This window comes from Cervus canadensis, chromosome 20 (genome assembly GCF_019320065.1).
Source record: "Cervus canadensis isolate Bull #8, Minnesota chromosome 20, ASM1932006v1, whole genome shotgun sequence".
Lineage (NCBI taxonomy): Eukaryota > Metazoa > Chordata > Mammalia > Artiodactyla > Cervidae > Cervus > Cervus canadensis.
The window spans coordinates 32,277,506-32,291,418 of record NC_057405.1 but is presented as its reverse complement, the minus strand read 5'-3'; the positions used below and the strand labels follow the sequence as shown (position 1 = coordinate 32,291,418).

The 13,913-nt window shown below is 43.7% G+C and overlaps 1 pseudogene; it reads right to left on the bottom strand.

Moving 5' to 3' along the window:
• Positions 1–13,913, bottom strand: part of LOC122422706 — a 47,961-nt pseudogene that overhangs the window by 11,157 nt on the left and 22,891 nt on the right.

The window sequence follows — 13,913 nt, the reverse complement described above, 5'->3', positions numbered from 1 at the left end:
TAGCTTATTCAATTACAAGAGAGACAAATTGCTAACGTGATGACACCATCTTCACAGGGACGTGCCTTGGTGTATTAGATGAGTCTCTCACACCAAGATAAGATAATGAAGTATACATATTGTGGGTGATGATTAAAGAAGAGAACAGTAATCATTTAAGAGTAGGAATGGTGCAAATAACCAAGGAGGAAGAGAACTGAAGGGCCAAGAATTAAATAGAAAAAGCAACAGATTGTTGGCGGAAAAAGCATACTTAGTCAAAGGGCTTGAAACTATCCTTTTTTAGTTCTATTTTTGAATTTATTAATTTTTTAAAATGAAGTATAATTGATTTTCAACGTTATGTTGATTTCTGCTGGACAGCAAAGTGATTCAGTTAAACATATATGTACTCTATTTCATATTCTCTTCCATTATGATTTATCACAGGATATTGAATGTTGTTCCCTGACAGTCGTGTCCGACTCTTTGTGACCCCATGGGCTACACAATCCATGGAATTCTCCAGGCCAGAATACCGGAGTGGGTAGCCTATCCCTTCTCCAGTGGATCTTCCTGACCTAGGAATAGAACCAGGGTTTCCTGAATTGCAGGAATTGCTTCTGCACCAACTGAGCTATCAGGGAAGCCCCATCTGTGTGGTCCAGTAGGCCATTATTGTCTATCCAATCTATAAATTTTAAGTCTAACCAGGTGACCACCACATGAGTCAACAAAATGGGATTCAAAAGCTCCTTATCTGCTTTCGAAAAATTCTGCACTTCTTAAAGCTGAAGATATTCAAAAAGAGTGTTGCTGACTCCATTTCCACTTACGTGTCCATTAACATAAGCCCCAGTGTGCACAGTGATTGCTGTCACAACGGGAACATCTCTATGATCTGTTTCATTTTTATTTATTGATTTAATTTTACTCAGACTCCTTATGGACAGAATTTGAAGAGGTGTGCATGCTAAGTTGCCTCAATTGTGACCCACTCTTCGTAACCCTATGGACTGTAGTCTGCCAGGCTCCTTTGTCCATGGGATGGTCCAGGCAAGAATACTGGAGTGGGTTGCCATGCCCTCCTCCAGGGGATCTTCCTGGCCCAGGGATTGAACCCATGTCTCTTTTGCCTCTTGTATAGGCAGGTGGGTTTTTTTTTTTTGTTTTTTTTTTTTTACCACTAGCACCACCCAGGAAGCCCAAGGTTAATGAAAGCAAGCAATTCTTATTCAACCTATTCACAACTCCTAGCATAGCCTGAAGCATGGTAAGCAGTTTAAAAATGCATGTTTGAGGAATGAATATAGAAACTACGGTCTTCCCTGGTAGCTCAACTGGTAAAGAATCCGCCTGCAATGCAGGAGACCCCAGTTCGATTCCTGGGTTGAGAAGATCCCCTGGAGAAGAGATAGGCTACCCACTCCAGTACTTTGGTCTAGAGAATCCCATGGACAGAGGAGCCTGGCAGGCTGCAGTCCTCGGGGTTGCAGAGTTGTACATGACTGAAGTGACCCTGCAGCAGCAGCACAGGATCTAAATGACTAAGGAAAAATCTAGTTGAAACTGTCATTACTATATTTTGGTTCCAAAACCATTCTTTTCATGAGGCTAACAATTCCTTGGAAGGCATGCAGGTTCTATTCCTTATATAATCTAGTATCAAGTGGAATTATTGGTTTAAGGAGCTTATGCCAGTGAAATGTCACAGAAAACACCACCAGAACGTTCACATATCAATTCTGCTCTCTAGAAATACACCAGTTTCATCACCAGGTACCTTAACTTTTCCTTTCCCGACAAAGTTACATTAAAATAATAACAATAACCTTACCTAGAAAATTCCCTTAAAAATGTAGCAGAATTTAGAAGAGGAATGAATGTGAGAGAACATCACATCCCTGAGTTTCGAATGTGCTAAAAAAAATGCAGATTCCTGGGTCCCTCTCCAGACCTACAAGATCAGAATATTCAGGAGATGAGGCATGAAAGCATACATACTTTAAAAACTAATAAACATTTTCAGAAGCACTGCCATCTCCTGTGTCATCTAAAGGACCTTTGATCTAGAGGGGCGAGCTGATGAGACCCAGGATGCAGAGTTCAGAGTTCCAGGCAGGCAAGACCGAGCCATTCTTCTGCCTCTTTCCCACCCACTGTTCAGCTAACCCTTCCATATTTTCTCTTGATGCTTGCTTCTTGATTTCTAGCATCCATTCCCTAATGATTTGATCCTCCTAAGCATACAAGTAGCCTCCTCTGGTATTCAAGGACCAGTGCCATACACTGGCAAGAGATGAACTTGGCAGACGTGGGTTTGTGTCTTGGCACTCGCTGAATGACCTTGGCCAAGTTACTCCACTTCATTAACCTGTCATTTCCACATCTGTAAACACTTGCACAGTAATGATCTCACAGCATTACTATGTGCTCTGGACTGAGAGTTTGTGTAGCCCCTTGCAAACTTGCATGTGTTAGTCCTGGCTCTCAATATAATAGCATTTGGAGATGGGACTTTGGGGAGGTAATTAGGTTTAGATGAGGTCATAAGAGTGGGACATCCATGATGGGATTCGTGCCCTTATAAGGGGATGAATAGAATAGAGCTCTTTCCCTCTCCTCCATGTGAGGGTATCTTCAAGCCAGGAAGAGGACTCTCACCAAGAACCTGAACATGCTAACACCCCAAGCTCAGTTTTCTGGTCTCTAGAACTGTGAATAATAAATATCTGTTGTTTAAGCCACTCAGGCTAAAGCATTTTGTTGAAAGAGCCTGAGCTCACTAATATACCATGAAGATCACACCAGAGAGTGCTTGGCACATATTAGACGCTCAATAATTACTATCTTCCTTATGAGTTATTCTAAAAAGGGTGAGTACTTGATATTTCAATTTTCTGTGCAAATACTTACCACCCTACCCTGTGGGATGATGGATTTGGACTAAGATGGATGCCAGGTGGCCAAAGCCCAGCACATTTGTGTAGCAATGGTTTCAGAGAGGCAATTTGGCTAAAGGGGGGCAACTTCTAGGGGATTTGTCTTGAAAATTCAAAGCAAGATGATTGTTTCTGTGCTCTTCAGGTGGATTGAGGGAGACTTGTGGAGACTAAAAGTCACCTTGTCCCCAGGTCAGTTCAGTTGCTCAGTCATGTCCGACTCTTTGTGACCCCATGAACTGCAGCATGCCAGGCCTCCCTGTCCATCACCAGCTCCCAGAGTTGACCCAAACCCATGTCCATTGAGTCAGTGATGCCATCCAACCATCTCATCCTCTGTTGTCCCCTTCTCCTCCTGCCCTCAATCTTTCAAGCATCAGGTTCTTTTCAAATGAGTCAGCTCTTCACATCAGGTGGCCAAAGTATTGGAGTTTCAGCTTCAACATCAGTCCTTCCAGTGAACACCCAGAACTGATCTCCTTTAGGATGGACTGGTTGGATCTATTTGCAGTCCAAGGGACTCTCAAGAGTCTTCTCCAACACCACAGTTCAAAAGCATCAATTCTTCAGCACTCAGCCTTCTATATAGTCCAACTCTCACATCCATACATGACCACTGGAAAAACCATAGCCTTGACCAGACAGACTTTGTTGGCAAAGTAATGTCTCTGCTTTTTAATATGCTACCTAGGTAGATCATAACTTTTCTTCCAAGGAGCAAGCATCTTTTAATTTCAATGGCTGCAGTCACAATCTGCAGTGATTTTGGAGCCCCCAAAAATAAAGTCAGCCACTGTTTCCCCACCTATTTGCCATGAAGTGATGGGACTGGATGCCATGATTTTAGTTTTCTGAATGTTGAGCTTTAAGCCAACTTTTTCACTCTCCTCTTTCACTTTCATCAAGAGGCTCTTCAGTTCTTCTTCACTTTCTGCCATAAGGGTGGTGTCATCTGCATATCTGAGGTTATTGATATTTCTCCCAGCAATCTGGAGTCCAGCTTGTGCTTCTTCCAGCCCAGCATTTCTCATGATATACCCTGCATAGAAGTTAAATAAGCAGGGTGACAATATACAGCCTTGACGTACTCCTTTTCCTATTTGGAACCAGTCTGTTGTTCCATGTCCAGTTCTAACTGCTGCTTCCTGACCTGCATATAGGTTTCTCAAGAGGCAGGTCAGGTGGTCTGGTATTCCCATCTCTTGAAGAATTTTCCACACTTTGTTGTGATCCACATAGTCAAGGGCTTTGGCATAGTCGGTAAAGCAGAAGTAGATGTTTTTCTGGAGTTCTCTTGCTTTTTCGATAATCCAGTGAATGGCAATTTGATCTCTGGTTCCTCTGCCTTTTCTAAAACCAGCTTGAACATCTGGAAGTTCACGGTTCACGTATTACTAAAGCCTGGCTTGGAGAATTTTTAATATTACTCTACTAGCGTGTGAGATGAGTGCAATTGTGCAGTAGTTTGAGCATTCTTTGGCATTGCCTTTCTTTGGGATTGGAATGAAAACTGACCTTTTCCAGTCCTGTGGCCACAGCTGAGTTTTCCAAATTTGCTGGCATACTGAGTGCAGCACTTTGACAGCATCATCTTTTAGGATTTGAAGTGACTCAGCTGGAATTCCATCACCTCCACTAGTTTTGTTCATAGTGATACTTCCTAAGGCCCATTGACTTCACACTCCAGGATGTCTGGCTCTAGGTGGGTGATCACACCATTGTGATTATCTGGGTCATTAAGACCTTTTTTGTGTAGTTCTTCGGTGTATTTTTGCCACTGTTTCTTAATATCTTCTGCTTCTGTTATGCCTGGATGGTTTCTATCCTTTATTGTGCCCATCTTTGCATGAAATGTTCCCTTGATGTCTCTAATTTTCTTGAAAAGATATCTAGTCTTTCCCATTCTATTGTTTCCCTTTATTTCTTTGCATTGATCACTTAGGAAGTCCTTCAAGGAACTCAGGGTGTAATCTGGGAGTCATCTCTGGATCCTAGAAACTGTGCTCTGCTTCCATTCCACAATCCTTGACATAACTGTTGTTTCATGAAACACTACAAGCCAGCCCTGTCTGCAAAACAGCCTCATATTTATCAATCCTTCCATGCAGGTCCAACTCCAGTCATCAGTTGAGCATGTTAAGAGTGGAAATGAGGGTTTCCCTTGTGGCTTGGTGGTAGAGAATCTGCCTGCCAATGTAGGAGACACTGGTTCAAGCTCTGGACCAGAAAGATTCATATTTCACAGAGCGATTAAGCCTGTGTGCCACGACTATTAAGTCAGTACTCTACAGACAGACTGCCATTACTGAGCCCACGTGACCTAGAGCCCCATGCTCTGCAACAAGACAAGCTACTTCGATGAGAAGCCCCCACGCTGCAGTTAAAGCATAACTTCTGCTCACTGCAACTAGAGAAAAGCCCACCCAGCAAAGACCCAGCAGAGCCAAATATAAACATGTAACAAATAAATAAATAAAACTTAAATGTTAAGGGGAAAAAGGGTGGAAATGAAATGTAAGACCAAATTCCACAGTCATGGCTGATGGTAAGCACTTCGGTTTTTTCCTCTCCTGATTCAGCAGTCATTCCCCAAGGATAAGAGCAGGTTTCTTCTATATTTTTAATTCAAAGCCACTAGTGAATTTCAAAGTCAGTTCATTTAAATGTATCTGAGTGCCAGGCACATTATAGATAAGTCTTTTGAGCTTGAAGTCTAAAGGAACACACTTTGACAAATCACTGGGGGTCAATGGGAGAAGGGCTTGGATTTCTCCCCCAAAGGAGATGACAACAGCGATCCCACAGTCATCAGTGACGGAGTGAGGGCAACCCAAGTTTAGACTGCCACCATCAGCGTAAGCTATTCCAGAGAGGTACTCTTCCAGTGTACTTTTAATGGAAGAAAGGGAATCTCCATTTTTGCTACTGGAAACAGGGCCACTTTCTTGCGCAAGGGCTCTGAGGAAAATAGATCTCGGTGTAGTCAGTTATAAGCTTCGCAGGTCCTTTTTGCTGTCCTCAAGGACCACCGTGAGGATGTGGACTCAGGAGCATCTTACCCGACCTGCCCGCTCGGCTGGTGTAATGTCCCTGGTGGCCGCTAGAGGGCGATGAGTCTCCGGACAACCACGGTGCCTGGGGGACCGGGGTGGTCTCTGAGCCCAGGGCCCGCTTCCCTCTGACCCGGCTCAGGTGTCCCTCAGATGTGTTTAGAACGCCCTGGAAACAGAAGGCATGAAAACAGTTAAAGACAGGATTTCCAGACAAAATACAGGACCCAAGTTAAATCTGAATTTTAGACAAATAACAAATACAAGTGTTAAAGCATTCATTGTTTATTTAAAATTCAGATTTAACCACATGTGTATTTTTCTTCTCTAAATATGACAGCCCTCATCAAAGGCCAAAGGGGCCTGGGAAGAATGAAAAACCTTTCTAGGGGATGGGGTCGGGGAGACAGTTTTTACTCCCTTCCTATTTCTTGAATCTAGAACAAAGCTTTGCATCCTTCAGACTGGAAAGCCTTATTCTCTCCGCGGTTGACAGAAAAGCAGAGTTGCACCCTGCAGCTGTGGCTAGGAGAAACATGTATTCTCTACACCAAAACGCCTCCATGATCTTCTCCATGGACAAATGGATCATCAAAGTCCTTCCTATGTTCAGAATTTCTCCAAAAGATGTAAATATTTTTTTAAGAGAACATCCCAGCTTAGGCTGCTATAACAAAACATCATGGATTGAGTGGCTTAAACAACAGACATGGGCTTCTCACAGTTCTCAAGGTTAGAAGTCAGAGATCAGGGTGCCCGCAGGGCTGAGTTCATGGTGAAGGCTCATTTCTTGGTTTGCAACAACCACCATCTTACTGTGTCTTCACATGGAGGGGAAAAAAGTTCTGTTCCCTACATCCCCATATAAAGGCACTAATCCTATTATGGGGCTTCAGCCTCACGATCTCATTGCACCCTAATCACCTCCCAAAGACCCACTTCCAAGTACCATCACCTTGGGTTTAGGGCTTCAACATACGGCTTCTGGGAGGATAAAAACATTCAGCCCATGGCAGAGGGAAAGAAGGGAAGCTCTGTCAATAAACTTCCTGAAAGATCTCCGGGCAACCTGTGGGAAATCAGTACCAGGCCAGAAAAAAGGTATAGATTTAAAAGCCCAGGTTGACAGGCAACAGGCAACGAAGGGAACCAGGTGTGAAGAAAAAAGAAATGAGGACCCCAAGAAAAGGGGCCGGGGTTACAATTGCTACATTTCCAGTTGATGCTTTTGTCCAGGCCTGGAGTCCTTTTGGGGGTGCACTGAGGATCTGAATCAGTGGCTCATAGCAAGTTAGCAGTAACTTCGAAGGCCCCCAGTGCACGGTCATGAATTGCTATTCATCAGTGTTAAGTCTTCTCACACTGAAGGAAGTCAGTCAGTCTCAAGGAGCATTTTTATTTCTCTGAGCGCTTAGAAAATGCCCTTTGTGTCCTAATAAAGGGGCCCTGTGCTCACTGTCAGCCAGCACGTCTCTCCAAGCTTTGCATCTTGTTCATATTTCATCTCCAGAGGTTACAAAGATACATGAAATAACGAGAAGGTTCTTAGGACAAATGTCTTTACAAGCATCACAAAAGGAAGCATTTCTTCTTTGCTTCCTTTGCCCCAAGGTCGGTGTCAAGCAGAGTTCCTAATTGCTGGAAGAAACTGCATCTGAGAGGACATTTAAATGACCTTGAAGTCACAGCACCATCCTGCACCCCTGCAGGTTGAACATTTTTCCAAAACAATTGTTAAGCTGGCGACGTTAATATCGAATTAAAGCAGCAGGGGGCACAATTTCTTCACAATGTGTTGTGAAGAAACAGCCCACCTAAGCTGTTTCTTTGTACTGTTTTTGAAATCGACCCTACCGGGTAAATAATCCAGATCTCAGAATGTCACACACGTATTCATTTTACACAGAAAAAGGCAAACTAAGCCAGCTAAGAGGAGTAGGTGAATTTGCTGACAGTGCCCTGCTAATGATATCATTTCTGCACTAGTAATTCTTTATTTTCTTTTTAAATAAACAATCACAGGGTGAGAATGTGTAGGACTGTACTGTACGTGCGAAGTTCTGCAGAGGAAGGCTTTTTAAAATATTTATTTCAAGTTTCTCCCTAGAAACTCCCAACCTGGTGGTGACCCCCATTCTCTGGGCCTCTAGAAAATTAGAAGGAAGATTTCAAACGATTGATTTCATCAAGATTTGTGGCAGTTACTGGCAAGGGTTGTGTTTGGTAGCTATCTTGCGTTTTGAAACAGGTTGTGTATTTAGAATACCTCCAAATTAGGTTGACGGTGTTTTCTTTTGGATTTGCTAAAACGGCGTAGCCATCAATGCACTTGGCTCGTAGCTGTGTTCATATGTGTGATATACAGAGCCCCGTTGCCAGCTCCTGCATTGTCCTACACTCAGTGCTATCTTGAATTAATCACCTTCTTTCTTTTGGCGTTCATTTTATTATCTTCAAAAATGAAAACAGCTTACCCCTATCACACAAGAATACTGAAGATTCTGAAGCTCTTACCATGCGTGCCTGCTAAGTTCTCAGTCGTGTCCATCTCTTCGCTACCCCGTGGACTGCAGCCCGCCAGGCTCCTCTGTCCATGGGGTTCTCCAGGCAAGCATACTGGAGTGGGTTGCCATGCCCTCCTCCAGGGGATCTTCCCGACCCAGGGATCGAACCTGCGTCTCTTATGTCTTCTGCACTGGCAGGCGGGTGCTTTGCCACTAGAACCACCTTTAGTCACTGAAGAGGTCACCTCAGCTCTTTGGGCTTCCCCGGTGGCTCAGCAGTAAAGAATCTGCCTGCAATGCAGGAGACAAGGGTTTGATCCCTGGGTTGGGAAGATTCACCTGGAGGAGGGAATGGCGACCCACTCCAGTGTTTTTACCTGAAGAATCCCATGGACAGAGGAGCCTGGCAGGATACAGTCTATGGGGTCTCGGCGTCAAACACGACTGAAGTGACTGAGCACACACGCCTGCAAGAGCTCTTTAAAATAATTCTTACTAAATTCGCTGCTAATAGCAGCCCACACGTGCACAGAACTACTTCTGTTTCAAGTCTGATTTTTTTTTTTTTGCATTTGTCTACTCATCAAATTCTTCTTCAGAGGGGTTAAGAGATTTGCCCAGATTCACTGATTTTGTAAAAGGTGCAGCAGAGATACAAAGACACACACTGTCTCTAAAACTTATGGGCAAGATGTAGGATTTAAAAATTTTAATTTTTGGAATATGTAATAATTCACAGGTTTTAAAAGCCAAAATGGTACACAGTGAGAAGTTTTGGTTCCACTCCATCCACCCAGTTTTGCCATCTGCTCACTCCCTTGCAGTACACACAACCAGTATTTTCTGCAGTTACAAACAAAAACAAATGCGAAAGTTTATCCTCCCCTTCATGAAACAGAAAGCATTGCATTGTGGTCACTATGCTAAACTTTGCTTTTCCACTGAACCATTTGCCCTGGGGCCTTCCCAGAGCACAACAGAGAAGGCATCCTCCTTTGAGTTCAGCTGCATAGTGTTCCATTGTGAGGACCTACCGTAGTTTACTTATTTATTTTTGAAAGATTATTAATTAATTCATTTATTTATAATTTTTGGCTGCGCTGAACAGCGTGTGGGATCCTAGTTCCCCAACCAGGGTCCAACCCGTGCCCCTTGCATTGGAAGCGTGGAGCCTTAAACATTGGACTGCCAGGGAAATCCTACCATAGTTTAATTAACCACTCTTCACCTACGGAAATGGCTTGCTTCTCATCTTGCTGTGCTGTGCGTGCTAAGTTGCTTAAGTCGTGTCTGACTCTGTGTCCCCCGGCATTGGAGCCCCCCAGCCACCTGCCAGGGTCCTCTGTCCTTGGGATTCTCCAGGAAAGAAGACTGGAGTGGGTTGCCATGCTCCCCTCCAGGGGATCTTCCCGAACCAGGAATCGAACCCACATCTCTTACATCTCCTGTTTGGCAGGTGGGTTCTTTACCACTATCGCCACCTGGGAACCCCTCTCATCTTACAGTATTGGTCAATTCCACATCCCGTGCCTGTGTGCATCATTTTGTAACTGTGCAGAGACTTCTGCAAGAGGAGTTCCTAGAAGGAGGAAAATTGGGTTAAAGAGTGAAAGTATTTGTAACATGATTGCATAGATAGTGCCACACAGTATCCTCTCAAGATGACACCGTTTGTACCACTCCCAGAAACACTGAAATCGTTCATTTTCCAACAGTCTCACTAACAGACTATACTGTTGAACTTTTGGATTTTTGCCAATATGATAAGTGAGAAGAGCACCTCAACTTATTTTTAATTAGCATCTTAAAAATTATGAGTAGTACTGAGCATGTTTTCATTGGATTAAGGGTCATTTGGGAAGATCCCCTGGAGGAGGGCACGGCAACCCACTCCAGTATTCTTGGCTGGAGAATCCCATGGACAGAGGAGCCTGGTGGGCTACAGTCCATGGGGTCGCACAGAGTCGGACATGAATGAGCGACTAAACACAGCACAGCATACTTCATTTTAAGTGATTTGTCTGTGTCCTTGCCTGTTTATTGTTTTTATCTCAACTCTTAGAGGTTTATATATATTAGGAAAATAAACCATTTTTCACATGACGGGAGTCGCAAATATTTTTCTTGCTTTGCATTTGCTTCCTATTTTGAGTTTCTGAGTGTATTTTTAAATTTTTATGTGCTTGAATTAAGATGTAAGACTTTATCTTATATCAAATACTGTATCATATCACTTATATGTGGCATCTAAAAACACAACAGACTCACGAAAAGAACAAAAAGAACAGACTCATTTGTAGAGAACAAACTAGTGGTTACCAGTCAGGAGAGCCAAGATCGAGGTTAGGGGAGTCAGAGGTACAAACTATTAGGCATAAAATAAGCTACAAAGATATATTGTACAACACAGGGAATATAGCCAGTATTTTATAATAACTATAAATGGAGTGTAATCTTTAAAATTTATGAATCACTGTGTTGTACACCTGTGACATTATATTGTACGGCAGCTATACTTCAATTTTAAAAAAGGTGTAGGGCTTCAATGTTATAAGTTAATAATTATTCAAAGTTTAAATAGATTTTATTCAATAAGAACATGGTGAGAACTTACTACTGTGCTTCCAACCTTGTACTAAATGTTTGGGACAAAACTTCTCCCTTGGGAATATTCCTAATCTGGTGGGTGAGATGGCTGGATAAGTCAGTCATTCCCGTGTACCAGTGGTAAAATGTTAGGGAAAAGAGAAATATGGAAAGGGACTATTAGATTACAGATGGCTGGACTAACTTTGAGAAATTTGTGCATGATTTCACAAAGCAAGTTATTTTAAAGCAGGGTCTTGAGGAGTTTGGCAAATGAAAGGGAAAGGAGAGGGTAGGTTAAGTCCTTATAGCCTGTCTCCTTAGGCATTAGGGCCATTGGCAGCATTTGAAAGTTTTCCCTCCTGACCAGATAGGTTAATTTTCCTTGCGTCAATCTACCAAAACTTAGGTAACAATCCCAACTATTTCTTAATTAAATGAGGCAATATAGTACTCTTACCTGAAGGAAACTTAACCATGATTAGAATTCTGCAAAGGGAGATAAGCTTGCGGTGGCTTCAGACCCTTAACATCCACCTAATATCATCCTCTTCTAACCCTTTGATGTCAACTCTGACATTTTGGACTTCCTTGTAACTCAGTTGGTAAAGAATCTGCCTACAATACGGGAGACCTGGGTTTGATCCCTGGGTTGGGAAGATCCCCTGGAAAAGGGAAAGGCTACCCACTCCAGTATTCTGGCCTGGAGAATTCCATGGACTGTACAGTCCATGTGGTTGCAAAGAGTCGGACATGACTCAGCAATTTTCACTTTCTGGTATTTCACCTCTGGAATGAAGAAAAGAAAAAAGGCCTCAAAAGGCATTCAAGGCTGGTGTGTCTATAGTCTTTGATCGTGACAACTCTCATAGTTTTCTTTTCTTTTTTTTTTTGCTTTTAGGTAAGTCCCACAGTTTCTGCAGACTTGGAAATTGTTTTCACAAGGTCCTCACAATCACCTCTTCATTGTCCACTTTGAGTAGGAGCTGCAGTTGAATCACAAGCAGGGACAGACTGGAGTCAGCTACTGATCAGTCTTCGGGAGCTGACAAGCTGGGACTGGCCACATTGGCTCAAGTGGCAGACACAGTTGTTGCCTACCCAATCCATTCTCCCCTCTGTCTCACCAATGAGGTTCCTGCCTGGTTCCGAGAGGCAAGTAGACCCACCCAGCAGGGTACTACCACTAGTCTGATCTAGTCTAGGCCAATCATGCCAATCTAGTTCCTCTCTTTCAAAACTGGCCTCCCCTGAAGCTCAGGTTGGTGTGACGCTGTTAGGGCCAATAATGCACAAGTGGAAGTCTGCAGGCAGGCTTCTGGGAAAGCTATTGCTTTCCTAAAGTAAACAGATGCATAGCTGGAACCTGCCTTTACTGCTTCATCCTGCCTTGAATACAGATGTGATGCTTGCCACCACAGCAGCTATCTTGGGACCAAGAAGCCTGCTGAACTATTGCAGTGACACCAGCTCTGACATCATGTCCGTCACTTAACGTAGCAGCTGCCCATGTCCAGACTTCTTAGCATGTGAGGAATGTAAACATCCTCTCCCTCTTAAGCTACTGTTGAGCAGGTTTTCTACCAAGCTGTCATCCACCTGCCAATGCAGGAGATTTGGGTTCAATCCCTGGGTCAGGAAGATTCCCTGGGAAAGGAAATGGCAACCCACTCCAGTATTCTTGCCTGGGAAGTCCCATGGACAGAGGAGCCTGGTGGGTTACAGTCCATGGGGGTCACAAAAAGTCGGACATGACTGTACCACTAAATAACAGCAACTCCAAGCAGTCAAGCGTTCACTAGGCAGCAGCGTGTGGCCGCTTAGAATGCAGGAAGATGGGCTTGCCACACTGCTAAGGACACAAACCCAGGTGGATTTAGACAATCCTCATAAGATCAGCGTGTGTTAGTTATCTGTGTCTCTGTCCCACGGGACACCACCAAACCCAAAGGACCCAACGATGAAGGTGACATGAACAGGGGGACGCTGTTCCTGAGGACCCCAAGTTGCTATAGAGTCTGCATCTGTTTCTGAAGGCCGGGGAGCAGGTGGAAAGTCCCATGGCTCCTGGGGACCAAGGGGAACAGATGAGAAACTGCCTTGTGGCATTTCCCACAGGTCGGGCAGTGGACGGGACACAGCTCGGGGATATCTCCTCTCAAGACTGCCTCTCTCACTGAGTTCCTGAGAGGATGATCGATGCTCACTGAGACAAGTCAGGCTGCAGCGGGGCCTTGCCTCCAAGGCTTATGTGGGAACATGGCGTGAGAGTAGCCACGATGGAGCTGGTCCCCTACAAATTGCAGATAAGAGTCTTTCTGGCTGAAAGAGTTCTCATCCCAAAGCAGCATAGGGGAAAAGACTTAAGCTTGTTAAATGACACAAGTTTTTCAGAGGAATAATGTATTCTGCTTAGTGTTTTATCTTTTGCTGAACTATTTTCCAGTATCTCATAGGATTGATTACAAGGACATTTCCCTTGAATGTCAAAGTACATCGTAGGCATTTGCGAGGACCAATTCCAAGGTCTTGAGTGTGTGTGTAAACACGTGTGCAAGCAAAACATTAGCAGCATACTCATAGACCCCATGCACTGTATCAACTTGCTTTCTGCAGCTGACTTCAGAAGTGATGTGTCTAATGACATGTTCCAATTTATCCCCAGCCATGTAAACTGGCTTGTCTCATTCAGCTTTATTAAATATATGATGCAGATGTAGAAATGTGACATTCCAATCCTAACAAGCCTTAAAAGAAAGATTTTTATGCTCTCGCCTCTCCATACCTGAAAGACAAGCTCAATTCACTGTCAAAGTAGAGGGCAAGTAACAAGGCTTGTTCATTTGTCACCC